General features: G+C 38.6%; 1 pseudogene; it reads left to right on the forward strand.

Moving 5' to 3' along the window:
• The first annotated feature begins 4,315 nt into the window (after positions 1–4,315).
• LOC126504754 (ubiquitin-conjugating enzyme E2 variant 2-like) lies at positions 4,316–5,306 on the forward strand (annotated as a pseudogene).
• Positions 5,307–6,386: the final 1,080 nt, after the last annotated feature.

The following is a 6,386-nucleotide window of genomic DNA, read 5'->3' on the forward strand; positions in this document are numbered from 1 at the left end:
TGAAGCTGGTGTTCAGAGGTATGGGGAATTTTATTATCCATGGTTAAGTTATACAATACATTTGCTTTTCTCTTTAGCACATGATTTGCTCAAGCTTGTCTCAAACCTTGTAAGCTTTGGCTCACACCATCTTAATAAAGCCCAGGTGTATTTAGCCAGATTATATGACACATGTTCAAGTTTGTGTTTGATTCCAAATTAAGTATCTAGATGATTTATGGTAAAGAATTTCCTTCGACTTTTCCCACGTGGATTCTGATTCTAATCTTCAACCTGCTCTTCCGACACTTCCAGCACTTAGAACTTTCCCTTTGGAACCCCTGCCCCCTTGTTATTTTTACAACCACAGGGGACAGTTACCTACTCTAACACCTGCTATTGCTTCCTTAAACTTTTTTTAGAAAAGAAATGAACTTTATTAGTGCAACTACCTTATATTCTGTCAGGTCTTCAAAGAAGAGAATTGTTTTACTCACACATCTAAAAGTATTTTATTGCACAAGAGCTTTATAATAATAAGACTGGTTTAAATTTTTTTAAAAATTAAAATTTCCATTTTAAATGTCCATGTAAGAAACTTCCTCACATTTTGAAGAACATACATAAAGGCATTTTCAGTTTAGACACAGATAACTTGAATCCAAATCTGGTTAAAGAATTAAATTATATATCATGTAAGCATACCAAAGTTTTCATCTCCAAGATGAAACTGAAACCCCAAACCACATGAAAGTTCAACCACTTCATGACTAACTCATCTTTTTCTTCTAGTTTTCGAAAGTTCTTGATGAGTCTAACACCAGAGTCACTATTTCCACAATTATGTAAGACAAGCTTTTGAGCCGACTAAAATTAGGAAGCCGAGAAAAAGTCTCCAGACAAAGGCTGGTTTCCATTGGCTTTGTTTTATTGCAGTTTCATGTACTCAAAAACAAAGAGAAAAATCCTCTTTCATGAGACTTCCAGATTTTTTTTTCCCAAATAGAAGTTCCATGGACCATGTAAACACCAGCATTAGTATGAAGCTTCACCGTGGCTAAGCATCTTTTCAATTCACTACATACAAGTAACGTGAGCTAGAGCATTCCTAGTAGGTGAATTGTCTGCCATGCCTATTTGCTATGAGGCACTGTTTGACAAGGCCAGAGTGATCTGACTTAAACCACGTTTCTCCCCCTAATCAGGGGGACAGGCCTGTGTCAAAGAGCTTTTTGAAGATGAGCAGGCTTGCTTTAATAAGGCCTGCTTAGCCACTGGCACTGATGTCTGTAATGTAGCTAAACTTTGGTGGAATCTTGGGTCTAATTCATAACTTGCAGTTAGTTCATGGAAAGCAGAGGGTCTCCTCGATTGGCTGACTTTTCTGCTGAGAGCTAATTCGTCATCAATCTGGGCATACAAGTCTTCCCTCCTGAGTTAGAACTTTTTGATTGTAGATTCCCTGCAAATGCAAATGCTTTTGAAATTTTAACCCTTCTTTCCCCAGCAAAAATGTTTGATTCTTATAGAAATTTGCATTGATATGTCTCCTGTCCTTCCTAAGAAAGATAGGTGAGAACTATGGCAATGACAGATCTGTCAATTGGGGACTTACTAACATGAACACTTGTGGTCCTGAGAAGGAGATGCGTCTTCTTAAAGTCGGGCAGCAAAAGGATGTTCTCAGCACGTAAGCATGAGTAGAGGTCACTGATACTTACTGCCCCCTAAGATTCCCCCATGGGATGGTAATCATGACACAAGGAGAATGTCCTGGGTACTCACTTCCTGAGCTTACGAAAGCCTTTCTTTGCATTTTAGAAAACTGTCCCTCATTTCTCCATGTGTTCCCCCAAAATGGAGCTAACTCCACTATTCATTGTGGAGTTCCATGTTGCCCACTCTATTATGTATCTGCTTAATTTTTTAAATCAAGATATTCAAAGGTAGGCTTCAATCTTTTCATTTCACAGAGTAAATGGTGAGTCATAAGGGAGTTGAGCAGGCTCTTATTTTCGTTCTCTTGCTTGGGCATTGTGAAGTCTGCAGTTTAAAACCACAGGTCGCCATCATTATCATGTGTCTGTGCCTTCGCATGTGTTGTAAGGTTCCAAAAATGGAAAGATATTAATCATTTTTGCATTCAATTTCCTTATGGTTAGAATACTAGTTAAAGTATTGACTTTGAAGTATAAGAAACATAGCATTTTGAAGTCAAGATCTGGGAATAAAAAATATCAAAGAAATAAACTAAAGCATTCTGTGGAAGAGAACTGTAGCCTGTTGTTATGTTCTAATTCAATTAAAGAGCACACAGGCATTAATAATAGGAAAGAAAAGGATATGTAGAAAATTTCCCAAGACATTTTTATTTTACTCTAAAGCAGGCTGATTATGATGCCTATAGTAGAATATTTATATTAAATAATATTTCTTGAGATAAAGAGAAATGCATACATGTTACCCAACTGCGATTATCCTATATACTCAAGATGAGAGACACAGAGAGACGGGGGGAACAGAGAACAACAAGAAGAGGGAGAGAAAACCTGGCTATGAGAAAGAATAGATAAATGAGATGAGATCAAACTTAGATCAAAGTGGCTTTTAAAATATTGTTTTTACTTTTTAACCATAAGAACAACAAAAACATTTCATTCAAACATGCAGAATCAGTGCTCCATATCTGTTGTAGGACACCTTTGAAAGTAATGTTACTATTACCATGACCAAAAGGAACTTGGGGAGGAAAAGGCTCATTTCATCTTATAACTCTCAGGTGAGTCCATCTCTGAGGGCAGAGCAGGAGCTTGAGGCGGGGAACCTGGAGGCAGGAACTAAAGCAGAGGCCACAGAGGAGCGGCTTACCAGCTTGTTCTTCATGGCTTGCTCAGTACAAGAAAGTGTTCTTGTACAACTCAAAACCGCCTGCACGGGAGTTGTACCACCGTCAGTGGGCCGGGTCCCCCCACCTCCATCATTCATCATCAAGAAAGCGCCCTATAGACTTGCCTCCATGCAATCTGATGACGGCGCTGTCTCAGATGTGCTTCTTCTCTCCAGATAACTGTAGATGGTGCCGAGTTGCCAGAAACAAAAACAAAAGCCGCAAAGGATATGATTGCGTTATCTGATATGGTGCCCTGGTCTTGCACATATTCTTGAATTCATTCTTGTGTGGGATTAGATGGGTGAATTCTGCGCGCTTCACTACTTGTCTGTAAATCTCTTCTTTGGGCTGATGGGAGAAAGTGATGTGAACAGTAATGTCTGTCACAGGTTTAGTGTTCTTACTCTTTAAAAGATAAGCTATATAGCAAAGGATGAACAGCAAATTCAAAGAATCATATCTTCTAGTGGCTCATCAAGAAAAGCCCGTACGATTCAATATTCTATCTAAGTACCTGCACATCATCTGGATAGCTTGTAAAATCTTGCTTTAATGAAACACATTTGGAATTTGATTTTAATGGAACACATTTTTACCTCTATGTCATGCTTTCTGAAATAAAATGCAGGTTTGCTCTAGTACGTATGCTCACAACACAGTCAGGCAACCTTGACTGCTCTCAACCACCTGTGTGTATAACCTTCTCATCAACACTTTCATTTCCTCTGGCTTTATTAGATGCTGCTTCACATTTCCCAAGATGAAAAGCGACGGCGCTTTCAGTGTAGGGTTTATCCTTTAATATCAGCAGTTTGCACCTCTGTGGTACTCTGTCTTAAATGTCATCTACCAACCCAGGAATACATCTCCCTAGTCCCAAAAGTTTTAAGGGCAGCAAAAAAAAATGTTGAAAGATCAATGTATGTTGGAAATATCTTGGCCAGAAAAGCTTAGCTTGAGGCAAGCATCACAGAGGTATTTATAATCCATAAAACAAGATTGCCTTACACGTGAAGACATCCATCCCGGATCCAGAGAGAGAAATGTAAAAAAAAAAAGTCTACTGTCATATAAAAACCGCTTCTTGCAAATTGTAATACGTGAGTAATCCCTCTCACCTGTTGGTGCATCAACCACATGCCATGGAGTATCTGAGCTGTAAAATGCGTTTGTTTGAAAAACTCCTCACCCGTTTTGCAAATTCACACTAAGGAGAAATGCCTATTTAAAATTCACATGCTCACCTTAAAAAAAAATCATGTCGTGATGTATTGAGCGAAATGTTTGGATGTGAATCATATCCTAGCTTGTCCAACATGAGGCTGCTTGGCTAGGCAGTCTCAGTAACTAGTTAACACACCTGTGTATTCCAGCAGACGGTGATTGACAAGGTCACACTGGCTTCATTACCTACGTTAGAAAACTATCAAAGTGGTGCAGCTGCTGCGTCTGGTAGCAGGAGAAGATGGCGGTCTCCACAGGAGTTAAAGTTCCTCGGAATTTTCGCTTGCTGGAAGAACTTGAAGAAGGACAGAAAGGAGTAGGTGATGGTACGGTTAGCTGGGGCCTTGAAGATGATGAAGACATGACACTTACAAGGTGGACAGGCATGATTATTGGGCCACCAAGGACAAACTATGAAAACAGAATATAGAGTCTGAAGGTAGAATGTGGATCTAAATACCCAGAAGCTCTTCCATTCATTAGATTTGTAACAAAAATTAATATGAATGGGATCAATAATTCCAGTGGAATGGTGGATGCACGAAGCATACCAGTATTAGCAAAATGGCAAAATTCCTATAGCATTAAAGTTGTCCTCCAAGAGCTAAGACGTCTAATGATGTCCAAAGAAAATATGAAGCTTCCACAACCACCAGAAGGAAAAACGTACAACAACTGATTTTAGTGGATCTCAAACTTGTCTTAAATCAACAACCTTCTACTCATGTTAATGTCTTGATTAAATATCACCATGCAAAATACCCACACATTAAGTAAAAGAATTCCAGCTGGTAAACATGACCTGGACAGTTGTAAGAATATATTTAATATATGTACACCTATTATGTTTTCAGGTAACAGGAGAAGTGCAGCACATTTTTTCTTTCTCTCTTAAAGCACTGTCATTTAAACATGAGCCTGAAGTATTCAAAATTGAATTCAGGTTTTCAAGACAAAAGCACGGCAAAGGAGTGTCAGATGGCAGTGGAAACCTTTGTCTTTCTGAACAATAAAGTCTCAAGAAGGAAGAGCAGAAATGGCATGCTTTATCCATCGTTTTTAGACTACAGCGAACTGTTTAAAGTAGCAGGTATAATGAGTAGTCACAATTGTGTTAACTCGAAGCGGTGCGGGTGTGGGTGCTGACTACTATAGCATCAAAATAGCTTCAGGATTGTTTTGATACCTGTATTTATAATAAAAAGATGTTTGTGGTATTGATGAAAAAAAAAGAAAACTATCAAAGCGCTCTGTGACGTGCCACACCTGTCTTAGAATCTTCAGGTGTTTCAGAGAGAATCCAAGGCCTATATAAAAAGGAACACATGTAACTTCTTAGAATGTTTATGTTTCCCTGGGTTTTCAGAAAAAAATGAAAACCATTAATTTGCTGAAGAAAAGAAAAAAATCAGATTTTGTTTTACTTATCAGCATGCCGCATTCTGTTGCTAACATAAAACATAAATAGATACATGTTGGTTTGGCAGCAACTTTTAATTCATTTATTATACTTACTATCAGTCACTTCTAACTTGCAGGGTAGGGACTTGGTGCTAGGTACCACTCTCCTAGGTGCCTCCCTTCATCTTTATAATATAAAATAGGTAGACGACCTTCCCAATTGAACAAGTTATGCCATCTTTGGAGAATTATCTAAGCAGTTCACAGAAAACCAAGCAATTACTTAGCCAATTTCACCCTGACATTCTTCATCCTCTATGCAGATGGTTCATGATGGCCTATCAGGACTATTCCAATTGTTCGGTATTGTTTCAAATATCCCTTGGTGGCTTGAAAGGATCATTTAATATCCTCTGTGATGTAAAAAAGGACAGAACCCAAAACATTTGAATGCTTGCTGCTGAGCATGCTAAATGAGCTAAATAATGGGAAACACATTTACAATATGTTTTAATGGTAAGCCTATCCAATTTGTGATTTAAGAGGTCAAAAGATTGGTTATTTTTGTGTTCTTAGTCATTTAAGAAGAAGCAGGCTGAGGAGCATGCACTCACAGGCCTTATAAAACTCCTGCAGTTATTTTGACTAATAGACATTTATGGCCAATGTTCTGGTGGTAGGCAAACATCCTTGTAAGATTGTCAACCAATAGGCAAGGTCGCTGAATCCCGAAGTGTCCACAGTCATCACCATGAGGCAAAGCCAAACAAGGATGGAGCAACTTCCTTGCTAGAAACTTTAAGTACTGTAGACAACTCACAATTCAAGGTTCTCTCTCTCTCTCTCTCTCTCTCTCTCTCTCTCTCTCTCTCTCTCTCTCTCTGTGTGTGTG

Source organism: Alexandromys fortis, unplaced genomic scaffold, assembly GCF_014885135.2.
Source record: "Alexandromys fortis isolate MF-2015 unplaced genomic scaffold, M_Fortis_MF-2015_v1.1 scaffold_19, whole genome shotgun sequence".
In the NCBI taxonomy this organism is placed as follows: Eukaryota; Metazoa; Chordata; class Mammalia; order Rodentia; family Cricetidae; genus Alexandromys; species Alexandromys fortis.